General features: G+C 38.5%; 1 protein-coding gene across 8 annotated transcripts in view; it reads left to right on the forward strand.

Moving 5' to 3' along the window:
• The window catches only part of LOC107993726 (transcription factor Sox-13), a 188,025-nt gene that overhangs the window by 120,588 nt on the left and 54,537 nt on the right, over positions 1–12,900 (forward strand). The window contains exons 1-2 of one of the 8 annotated variants that reach the window (XM_062076320.1): positions 7,475–8,824; positions 8,906–9,007. The exons of the other annotated variants lie outside the window; for them this stretch is intronic. The gene's annotated coding sequence lies outside the window, so the exon portion shown is untranslated. Of the gene's footprint in view, positions 1–7,474; positions 8,825–8,905; positions 9,008–12,900 lie in introns of those variants that run through there. 8 annotated transcript variants of the gene reach the window in all.

Here is a 12,900-nt window from a genome sequence, read left to right on the forward strand (position 1 = left end):
TTTTAAGGTATAATTTTTCGAGAGAAGATTAACGTTTATTTAAGGTCGGGATACTTTTTTATTATTTTCGAATGGCACGTCATATCTGGCCCAAACAAAAGCTTAGGAAATCAGGGGGAAAAAAGTTCTAAGCCGGACTTTATCGGTCGAGAGAACAGAATTATTGGGGTCGGAACAACACATGGCTCGAAACAAAAAAAGAAAGGAGGAAAGAAAGAAAGACACATTCGACTCGAGTGGAACTATTTCTTAAGATAGATGGTATACTGAAATTTCAATGAAAGGAAGAAACAGGAAGATGCATCTCAATAACGACCCTCGAAAAAAACTTTCGACTTCACTGTCTCCACCCCAATCCCTTGGCAAGAACAAGGGAGTCTCCGTGCCAAGGGAGACACGTATAGAGTCGCATAGCCAACAAGAAACATAGCACATTTTACTATTTCTTCATATCTTTCTCCCTATCTTTCTCCATCTCTTTGGATTTATATCCCGCCCGCCCTCTTCCATTCCCGAATTCCATTCATATTACACCAATTATCACGCACCGTGCGATACACATACAACACCTTCACCCACTAACACATTAGTCACGCATTCCTTCCATCCTACCAACCTATCATCATCGTCCACCATCCAACATCCATATTCCATCCAACGATAAAAACCTCTCGTCTTCCCGCTCTCTCTCTCTCACACGCATTCTCCTTCCTCCTCCTCCTCCTCCTCTTCCTTCTTCCTTCTTTCGAGCAGCACACGCACGTGGCCGTTCCGCCCGCGACGAATTTTCGGTTCGCGGTCCTTCCAGGCCGGATCCGTCTCGCGGACGACACACGCGTGCGCGTGTGCGTGCTCTAGAGAGAGAGAGAGAGAGAGGAGGAGAAGGCCGAGAAAGACGGGGGCGGCGGTTGGCCGGAGAACACTAACGCGTTCCAGATGCTGCCCGCTTTGTTCCCATCGATGCTTTCTTTCTCGCAATGCCCTCTCGAATTTTCTCCCCTTCCTCCTCGTCCACGTCCACCCGATCATCGACATCCTTCTTCCCTCGCCTCGCCGTTTCCTCGGCATGTGCAATCCGTTTCACGAGCTTAAGTATTTCCGTTCGATTGTTTTTGTATATTTACCCATCGAAAGCCGCGGTTCTCGAGCCCCGAAAGCCTTTGTTTGGTTACCCGTATTGCAGGCTGGGTGGGAGGACGTCTGATATACGCGATTCTGGAAACGCGGTGTCGCACGGTGTCGCGAAGGGATTGGAGATAAATGTTAGGATATGTTAGGGTTGGCCGATATATGTGCAAATTGTGTATTTCTTTGTGATATAAATTTTCAGGGACAGAAATTTTAAGAAGATCGTATAAAAATTACTTCGGTTGTTGAACATGTGATATGATAAAAAAATTAATTAGGTGCTTAGTTATCAGATGTTAATAACTCCTTTATGTAATTAGTTGTTTTTAATTTTTCATAATAAATTGAAATGAAATATTGTACATGTGTACATCTTTTCTTTTTTTTTTAAATTCTGCGTTTTTTGGTTGCTGTAGTATATGACGATATTTTAATTCTATTTATAAGTTTACGAATATGTCTTAAATTCGTCTCTTATGGACGAAAAATGCTTGAATTTTTTTTTCCGAGAAATAATAAATACAAAGAATATAAATAAATTCGTGTCCAAAAATTTGAATATTAGTCTGAATATTACTTTATAAAGATAAATCCACGCGAGCCAATTGAAGCTTCTTTGTGAGCGCGTAAAGGCAGAGCGTGCGAAGCAGGACGAAGCGGAGGACCGGGCTAAAGATTCGAGCAACTTGACACTGAACACATGGCCCCACTTCTCGAGCCCACACTCAGCCAGAAGACCCTCCGGTCTCTTCTTGCTCTTTCGCCCTTTGCGTCGCTGTTGCGCCGGTTTCCTTCACTTTTGTTCCATGCGCCATGCGATGCACGGCCCCTGTGCTCGTGTTCTTCTTCCTTCTTTCTTCCATTCGATTCCCTCGTGCCCCTGCATACCGATTCCAAAGTTTTTCCACAGCTTTTGTGGGGCTGGATGAAGGAGAAAGGTCGTGCGAAGTGATGATTTCAGTGACACAGTTTCTTGTCCTGTCGTTGGAGGAGGACACGAGTTGGAGTTTGGAGATACGTTTGAGAAAGTGTAGATGGATTTGAAACAGAATTTTTTTTTTTTTAGAAATTACTTTTTTCGAATAAGCTTGTGTAGTATTATTTTCTTGTAATTGGAATAATGGAATAATTTTAAAATATTTTAGGTAATGAAATAGAAATGTCAATGAGCAAATTTAAAAAAGATTTGAATAAATAAAATGAAGTATTTTCTGTATTAGGATATTACGATGAAAATAAAAAGTTCAATAGAAAAGAAATTTGAAAGAATAGTTTCATTTGAGATACTTGGATTCACTAAAAGTGAAATGTTTGTTATAATTATTCATAAAATAGTTTGGTTGAAGTAGTTTAATAAAAAAAAAAACAGCTATTTTAAAAATTAAAATTGAAAAACCTATTTAAACAATAAAATACATAAATTAAACGTTGACGATTAATTCTGAATTTTTTTTCTAAATTCTCGTTCTAAAAATCTTGAAAAAGTCTTAAAGTGCGTATCGAAAGGAGTCATGTTAATACGTAGATTATATCGCGTAAAGAAAGCTAAGTAAAAAATAATATTATGTTTCTTCGAATGAAAAAGAAAAAAAAAACTTAAATACGATATAAATTTTCCGTAAAGCTGTAACGTAATTTATCACAATGCCCCAGAGCGCATAAGTGTCACGAAGTTGCAGCATCAGCAGGCATTGCTCGATCACTCGGAAATCGAATTATACTTCCTGCGTTCCGGAACACGGTTGCATTTCGTTGAGTCTAGCTACTGTGCTATAGCGCTTTTCAAAGCGGAAACTCGAGGGTCGCGGCCGTCGAAATCCGATCCCTTGCCCCCCGCGGGAAAAATATGACGATCGTATCATATCCTTCCACAGAGTTTACCAAAGGTCAGGTCACTCGTTGTTTCTTGTTATTCGCTCGATTAATTGCTCCTTATCGACTTCTCCTCGCGTTTTTCTTCAAACGATACAAGCGATACAAGCGAGATATCATTGATATACATATATATATATATGTATATGCATAGGATTGGATGTAGGATCCATCTTGAAATTGATGACTTTAATAATAGTTTGCTATATTTGCTTTTCGAGAATAAATGTATATCACGTGATATTTTGTTTGGCTTCTTCATATTTGAATTATGAAAATAGAAATGTACGATAAATATCTATAGGAAATATGTACAGTTGTTTGTAATAAATGTGATAACAGGGATTTTTTTTTTTTAAATGCGATTTAAATAGAGAGTGATGGACGGATATAGTCATACATGATCGGTTAGAATTTCTTTACGTACGTATTTTAAAGAAACGTTAAGCGTTGAGATATAAAAAGAGTCTTAAAAAAAAAAAGAACCTTTTGTTTTTATCGTAAATAAACGATGAATTTTTTTATTACTGTTAAAAAAGATAAAAAGTTAGCGTAATATTTAACAAATCTTTCAATTAGCAAAGTGTGAGTTCAAATATAGGTGAACAACAAATCAAATTGTAATTTTACGTATATAAAAAAATCACGTGTTTATTAAATCACACAATTTATTTATTACTTTATAACTTACAATGTGTCAAAGTGTAAAGATTAGATTCTAGAATAATATCAATTGCAAATTAAACATGTAATTTTTAAAGTATGACCAGAATATTAAGATGTTCATTCGCAGAGCAAGAGATATTCTATTTCGTAACTTTTAACACGAGTAAACATTTCTTTTCGCGTAATTTCAATACATATTTATCGATTAATCATTATAATAACTTGATTAAACTTGATCGATTGATCATTAAAAAAAAAAAAAAACGTACTAAAAATAAAAATATTTTCTCGGACTCGTTCATTGAAAATACTCGACAAAGCGGACGAATTATTTGATTATAAACCGACGAAAAAAAAAAAAAAAAATTAACTCCAAAACGATATACATCCCAATAATTTATAATCGCCGGAAGCCAAACTCGTTCGACAAAATCGGCATCCGCAACCGACCCTCGAAACTTGGACCATAGATCAGAAAATCACCCTACATTCGAACGAACGTTAAAAACCTTCCCTCCTTTCATCCCCTCGCGATCCCCTCTGTTTCGCAAATCGAGTTAACCGATCGAATATATTGGACGACGATTTTTTTAAACGAATAAACTGGCGTCGATGAATCGATCGCGTTTTCGTCGGCAGAGAAAAGACAAAGAAAAAAAAGTATCGAATCGAATCGTACACTTGGTATGAATGTTTCGCCGAATGTTACGCGACGAGATAAGGCGTATCACGTGTGCTTTTACGTGCCGCAACGCGCGATTTCAATGCACGTGCTCGCGCTCGACGAATCGTAATGCCGTGTGCTCCACACTGCTCTACATTACACGATTACGTGACGACGAGCATGGGTAGTGGCGGTGTTCTTTCGTACGTAGAGCGTTGCGGACTCGCGTTAAGATAAGGAAAATTAAAGAAATTAAGTAACCAGAGGATCGTTTCCGGTTATATCTACATCTATCTTCTGATGGAGCGTTGAAGAGCGGTGTTTCGACACCGGGCGAAGTATTTGTTTCTTCAGTAAGCTCGATCTCGAGCTTAAATCTTAGATTTTCGACAGAATGTTGGAATCAGATAAAAGCGATATATCACGTGTTTATATAGGCCAAGCTTGTATCACGGGGTCCAGATGCAAAGATGCAGAGATACGTATTATTATACGTGTGCAGTCTAGCGAATGAATGAATTTATCATCGAGGTATTTAGGAATCTGAATGGAAATTCAAAAAGAAATTATTTTGCGAAGAAAATGTTCAACTTTAACGTTTTATTTTTAACAATTAGATTTTTCAACTCTCTTACACGTTAGGAGCACGTGTAAAAATATCATTTTTCCAATTATATAATACTACCGCAAAATGATAAATTATTCTTAACTTCCTAGATTATTACCAAACGCATATAACATATTATATATATATATATATATATATATATATATATACACACGTAGCAACTAATTTATTACAAGCTTCGAAGCATTTAACCCTTACTGGCCATTAATTACCCTAAAGATAACTCCCGGGTGCTATAAATATGTCGTTCAATCATTTCAATCAGTCTCGCTATTATATCTCTTTCCCATTATGCTTCTTTTTTTTTTTTTTTATTTAAAAAGAAAAAAGAAGCAAATAATAATCGTAATTTTATGGTCACGTAAAACGTGATTGTTAAAATTAACAGTGGGTAGAAAAAAAGGAAAAAAACTTGTCCAGAGACTATTATCGAGGAACCAGACTTCGTACAGACATTCTGTATATACTTACATTTTAACACAATACATGCTCCTAAGCAATGGCCATTACAATAACAAAGGTCTCGTTCGCTGATCGGCGTAACGAGACGGACAAACCGGCTGACCGCGAATATCGAGAGACCGGTGCACAAAAGGCGCGGCAGGCGTCCAAAGACACGACAATAATAGTTGCCGTATCCGAAACGTCTAAAGGAATACATCAACTGTCTCGCAGACCGGCTAAACAAAGAACCCCTCTAATCTATCTAAACGTCTCCTCCAAAACCTGACAATTTTTCAAAACCAGCCATCATGCTCTTCAATCTCATTTTAACGTCCCTGTATTAATGGCAGTGAGAAATTTTCAAAACTTTCAACGAGATCTTCTTATTGTTTTCGTAGGATTTTCAAAAAATTCGGGGAAAAAATATTACGAAAGGTAATGAGAATCTTTTGTAAAAAAATTATAAATATCTGCAAGATTTTTCGCGAGAAATTCGAACATTACGAGAGATAATTTTCAAAAATTAGAAGGAAAGATCTCGCGGGTAACGATAACAAGTTGTTGGAGAAACGAATCTAATAACAATTCGAAAGATCTTCACGTGAAAATGAATCGCAGGATCGCGAAATTTTTGCGGAAAACTCTGCACGGATGGAAAACCGTGTGTGGATAGGGGGCGACTGTGGTTCGCTGATAACGTATTCTCGGTACAAGGAGGAAAGACTGACGGAAGATTGCTTTTACAGTGGCGGACGCCGTTGTCGGTTCCCGGTGAATGTGCCTGTTCTCGTCGCATTTCTCTGTCGTCGTCGAGTTCGTGAAAACCGAGCAAGACTCGCAGAGAACAGCTCCAGGCTTGCCGACCCCCTTCTCTCTCTCTCTCTTTCTCTGTGATAGCGTCGCGACGACGACATGCCTCACGACGACGCCCCGTTCACGTCGTCTGGTGGCCGTGTCGGTGTGCGTGTGGACCGTGGCTCGGTGTGGCGCGGGTGTGGTCCGCACCCGCTCATACATAAACAAGAGATCGGTCGACGCGGCTTCAAAAGAAGAGACGCTAGCTGGGACTCCATTATGTAGAGCATATCCCACGGCGGTCCTATAAAGAATACTAACGATATGGCTTTTCTCTACTCGCCAAGGTTTTCCTCGGCGAGGTTTTAGGAAAAGAGACGACGAGCTTGAGAACCCCTGACCTCTTCTCCTCTGGAGAAGACTGCCTTCCTGTTAAAAGAGAAACATGCTTGTTTTTCTTTTCTTCTTCTTCTTCTTCTTTTTTTGAATTTTCGTTATCGCTTTCCATCTTTCTCCATAGGGTTGTTTTCTTTAAGGGTTGTTTCTCAATGCTTGATGGATTACAACGCTTTCGAGGTCCGTTTCGATGAAACTGGGGAGGGGAATTGATCGAGTTTCGGGAAGGGAGGGGGGAGGAAGTGATCACACGTGCGAGGGAAACCGGGTCATTTGTGATTCCTTCGATTTTTGGCGACATCTTTCTTGACGACAAACATTTCTAAACTCGTCTCAACATTTCCTCTGATTCCACGACGTATAACAAGTTTTCACACGACAGAAGGGTTTCTCCATCGGCCGATCCATTCATCATTCTTTCAACGTACCACGTGTAAACGTTGATTCACGATTGCCTCCGTCCGTATTATTATTTCTTCCATCCTCCCTCCCTTCGCCCCTCCTCCCCGCCGCCTCGAATCGGCGCGGAAGCAAAAGAAGAAGTAATTGAGATAACGAGAACAGAGAATACGAGAAAGTAAATTAATGATCTCTTATCGGTATTGTACGGGCGGCTCGAAGGGCCTTGGGCCTTCGACACCGCGAAATTAGTCAATAGCGCATACCTTCGTTCCTCCTGCTATATACTATATATATATCGGCGTAATCAGCGCCTTGCTTGACTTAATTATAAAGCACTCGGGATACCGCTTCCATCATCGGTCCACGCGGGATATAATGAATTTAATATTTAAGCCCAGATCGCTTTCCCTCGCTCCCTTCTCGGAAATTAGTTTCGCGCCTCGAACATTTCGTTCGCATTTATATATTTTTCTCTTTGTTTCCTACGGCTTCTTATTCCTTGCTTTGATAGCTTTCTCTTGGAATATCGAATTTCAGTCGAATAAAATCCTTATATTCGTGTATATTCGCGCTAAAATTTCTGATGATAATAGTAAGATTTATTTTTTACAGCGGTGGTACAGATGAATAATTCTTAAATAAAATTCTTCTTCCTTTCTTCTTCTTTTTGTGCTATGTTTTCTTCAAGAAAACGTCCATTGCGTTTTAACCGTGAGCGAAGAGTGTGCACATATATATGTGTGCGTATAATATAAATCGATGAATTACAACACATTTTATGACACACAACGATGCTTACTATGCATCTAATATTTAGCTTATTCCAAATGAAATGATTAATAAGACTATTGACATTATATAATGGAAATAATATTAATTCAATATATTGTCTCTATTAAGAAAGATTTAATATCTTACCCTGATTACTTTTTAATATCTTACCGATGAAATCGCGACACGATCAGCATGTGTGCACATCTCTTTCACGATGCAAAAATTAATAGAGGCATCGATACATCTTTCGACCATCTATTTTATCCCATAATTACAGCACCCTCCCCATAAATCAGGCCAATTTAAACCGCGGCTTCGATCACTTTACGATCTCCAGATTGTTCTTCGAGCCGGTCAATTTTCTCTCTCTGGACCGCCAACTTCCGTTCCCCGAAGGTCCACTTTTCAAGAAACGATACCCTCCACGTCCCTTATTAGACGTCCCCCGGGACGCCCCTCCCGCAAGAACGGTGACGGAAGTCGATCTGTCGAGTTCTTCCTCTCCTCCCCTCCCCGCCCCACCTTCTTGCCCCAACTGGAGCACACCACCGCCACCCCTGCGCGGCCACTCGAGCCCGAACAGATGCTGCATCCCCAAAAAACCACGCTCCCATTGTGCCACTAATAGAAAGTCAAGCGTTGGCTTGCGCGCCGGTCGCTTCGAAAAATTTCACCGCCAGGCCCTTTAATTGGTCTCGACGACGGGCTTAGGGGGCCGAGAAACCGATTGTGAAACACGATTTCACGCGCTCGAGCGTTAACTCGATTGTTCTCGAACGAGGATAACGAACGCGTCGCCCGTGCTGGAAATTTCGGTGGAATGCGAATTCGCTTCTTCAACTTGTTGATATTTTTTCGTACATTTCCCGATCAGAGCCGTTGAAACGTGAAAGTTCGAAGTTCGTCGCGAAGTGGAACGGTTGTGGAACGAAATTCGACGTTTTAAAATGGCGTTAAGTGACGTTTTAAAAGTGAAAGTTTCTCCTATTTGTTTAATCATTTAATTCAATTATTTCGAGGAATCTATCCGTGACGTGTAGAAGAAAGGAGAATTGGTAAAGGAGTTTAATGAATCTGGAGTAGAATAATCTTGACGTTTGAGAAAGTGAAAATTTTATTATTCCTATTATTTTTAGGAATTTTTTTCATACGGTATGAAGGGATGTGAGAAGGAAATAAATATAAAATACGGGAAATGGAAATGAATTTAGGGATGAATTTTACTTATTTCTAAATTGGTAAGTTCAAGTGTCGTCAAAATTGGAAGTTTGTTAATTGAGAATCGAAATTAGGCTATTAGATTGTTAGTTCGATTGATTCGTAAATATGTACGTGCGAAATGATTTCCTCGGATTGAAATTGAATTCCAGCTTATTGATCAAACAACTTTATTAATTACAATCTTCAATGTTCAGAGCGAGAATCACTTCAATCTAGCGATTTGAAATGCTTTTGATCGAGGAAAATAATCTATTAATTGCTCTTATTAACTTTAATATCCCCCTGACTATTTTCTAATTCTTTTCAATTAAAATTCAAGTTAACACTAATCTCAAAATTACTTTCCAAATTCTACATAAGTTACATTCTAATCAAATTATATCAATCATTAAATTAAACACTTAAATCACCTTGTTAAGGAACTTCAAATAATTTCTTTATTTCATTTAAACGCGATATTCGAAGCACATCTACAAATTTTCTCTGTAAAAAAAAAAAAGGAAAAAACAATTTCCCACTCTTCGTTCATCGTTTCATCATCGATCATCATTTGAATATGTAGAAATTACAATGCACGGATCACGAGGGAGCCGATAACAATCACGTGCCATCGTAAATGGAAATAGGGAAAAACACGTAATACAAATACTTTATCTCCATCTCTATCCTCCTCTCATTAATCTCGATCTCGAAAGAAAGAGATTATTGCATATAGCTCCAATACGACTCGATTTCCACATTTTCTCTCTCTCTCTCTCTCTCTCGTCCCGATACAGGAAGTAGTTATTATAGCGTTCGATCGCGAGCGCCGCCACGATAACAAGGAATTACGGTCGCATCCATCGACGATAAGAGGCAGGCACAATTTTAAATGCAGCCATAACATTGGTGTACAAAGATAAATTATCTGTGTAATAAATGTAGCCGGGATGTTCGACCTTTCCCGATAAGTCGGCCGAGCATTGTGTTCGCTCGTACGCGGGGAACGCGAGCCAACCAGATAAATGGCGTCGAAACCTCTACGATTCTAGAACCGGCCAATTTCATAATGAATCGTTACGATAGTCGTAATAATACGGAGATACGGAACGCGTTCGAACTCGACTATCTTCCATCCCATTATATTTCTTCTCCTACAATGCACTCGTGCAAATTGTAATTTCTCAGTTTCATCTGATATTACGAAAGGGGGTTGCAATTCGAAAGAAAAAAAAAAAAAAAGAATGGAAGTTATGAACGCAAAAGAAATTTTTATGAATATTTATTTTATTTTATTCAAAAATCTTAAATGGATACTCGATTTATTCTATTGAATTATATTTGTATACGATTGGAACGTATTCGGAAAGAGAGAAAATGTGCGAAAGAATACAAAACTTAAATTTTATTAATAACATGATAAAATAAACAGATTATCCAAACTGATGATTGGGAAGCATTATCATTATTCTCTACGAGAAACTAGCTGCCTTGTTTCATCGATTACGTAGATAACCGAGTCAACTAACGGTCTCTCAAGAATTTACGATATTGAAAAAAATTTACGATTCGGGGGAACAAGGGAACGATAAAGAGGAAAAAATAAACTGGAAGGGAATGGAAAAGGTTGATTTCTAGAAACGAAGAAACGAAAAAAAAGAAAAAAGAATAACAGGAGGAGGTTTGTTACGGGCTTTTGTGCAAAGTTTCTCTTTCATCGGGACGGAATAGAACGCGACTGACATTTTCATCAGTGGAAGATCGAGAGATGGCTGCATGACAGGGATAAAGTCGCGGGGCAGAGAGAAGCGGCGTGGAGGAGAGGAGAGAAAGAGAGAGAGAAAAAAAATTACTCGTGTAATTGCTCATTTCAGCAAGTTAATGAATCGGTATCTGAATGAATGGAGATTGCATGGCGGCGAGTGAAAGAGCGGCGCAGAAAGGGGAAAGTGGGAGAGAGATGGAGCTGTTGTCGAGCAGAAAAGAGGAGAGGGAGGATTCGCTGATTTATCTTCGCGTTCGCGATGGATGAGACGGTTTATCGATGTCGGCCCGTTATCAGAAACTCGTAGCTCTGTCGAGGAGCTGGTGGCACGTTCAAAAGCGCGAACTCTGAACTTCGAGCCGGCTAATTTCTTCGCACCGATTGGCCGGATGTCGGATTACGATCCTACACGTCCCGGAAACTGATGGAAATTTTGTTTTCAATGTATTTCTCAATCATTGAAATTCATCTATCGTGAATCTATCGTGGATTGATCTAGCATGAGATGAGAATATTTTGTAAGATATTCTTTGATTAGTAGTAGTAGTAGCAGTTAGACGCACACTTATATTTTTTATTGTTCGTTATATTTCATTATTATCGATATTAACGATAAATGGTGTCTTTTTGGAAAAAAGAAAGAAGCGATTTCTCGAAGAATCCTCGAATTGAATTTAAAATAATTTCGTTAAAAATCGTGATTGAGGAAATTGGTTTTGATTAATGGGATAATCCATTAGTCTAGTTTTAATGCATTAATATTTTCAATTTTCTTGTTACTATTTATCTCTTCTTGATGGAAAGAAATATCGGTTGTGCTATATTAATGATAAGTATATCGATATAGAAATAGCAAATTGTATTCATCAACTTTAAATATAAAAAAAATAAAAAGATAGATGTTGTTAAAATTACATAGGCTTTGAAGAATTGATTAAAACGATGTAATTAGTCGAATTGACTAGTCTGACTTGGGATAACGTTATTGTAAGATTTTCCTCATTCTATTTTCATTTTCGTCTGTCATACATTCATACATCATCATCATCATTTTCAGAAAAAAGAAAAAAAATTAATAATTTTCACAATTCTTAATTTTCACACTCAAACAGGAAATCAATTTTCCTCGTTCTATTATTAGACAAAAAGAATTTCCATTTTTCTCATGTCATCACGCATCCATCATTTTATCCTATATATGTATACATAAAAATTCAATCTTCCTCCATTCTAAATGTCACGCTCAAATTTCTATTTTTTTTCTTTTTTTCACCTATCATCACGATCAATCACGATCCCGTAAAAAATTCCTTTCTCCATTCTTTCAACTTTCACTTCCAAAGATAAAAGGAACAACGTACACGCATACTTATTAAACGAACAAAACAAAAAAACAAAAAAGAAAAATATCTACCAGATATCCTTTCACGGTACACCCAAATTCGCCCATCCAGAGAGAGAACAGTGACTCCCTCTATCTCGCGATTTTGGTCCTTGACAGCATCTGGCGGTTAAAAATATATTTTTCCCCGTGTTTTCGTTCCGCCTCCTAGACGGCCTAGGCGATCCATGTTTCGCGAAGTAATTACGCGCGCGTGTCCTCTTCCTCCTCTCTTACTTCCAACCCGCGACAGAAATACACGCGCTTCTCTTCTGTGAGGCGGGCGCGCGAGCAAAAAGCGAAAGAGAGAGAGAGAGAGAGAGATCTAAAAACGCGCCCTCCGTTCGGACAATGGAAATGCAGGGACGAGCAACGCGACAATGATAGAACCGCCGCCGCCACCTCCGTGTGAAATTTATCTCGATTTCACGCAGTGCGCACGAGCGCGCCACCGGTTTCCCGCCAACCGTCCTATCCATATTTATATACGCGACGGAACGTTAATCGCGACATTTCCATTCTGCGCCTCGAATCGAACGGTACGAAAATATTTTCTCTTTCTGTCGAAATTAAAATTCTCTTTTACAGAATAGATTAAGATAATATTGTGGATTTTTAAGCGATATAATTTTTAAGCGTGTATTTTTAAGCGTTGAACGATTGTGTGAAAAAAAAAGTGATGCATTGGTCACGTAAATGCAATTAAAATTGAGGAATTAATTCATTTTGTTAATCGTGTGAAATATTTATACATCGAAGTGGCGCGTATATATTTAATTAATAAA

The sequence above is a fragment of the Apis cerana genome, linkage group LG6 (assembly GCF_029169275.1).
Source record: "Apis cerana isolate GH-2021 linkage group LG6, AcerK_1.0, whole genome shotgun sequence".
Taxonomy (NCBI): Eukaryota; Metazoa; Arthropoda; class Insecta; order Hymenoptera; family Apidae; genus Apis; species Apis cerana.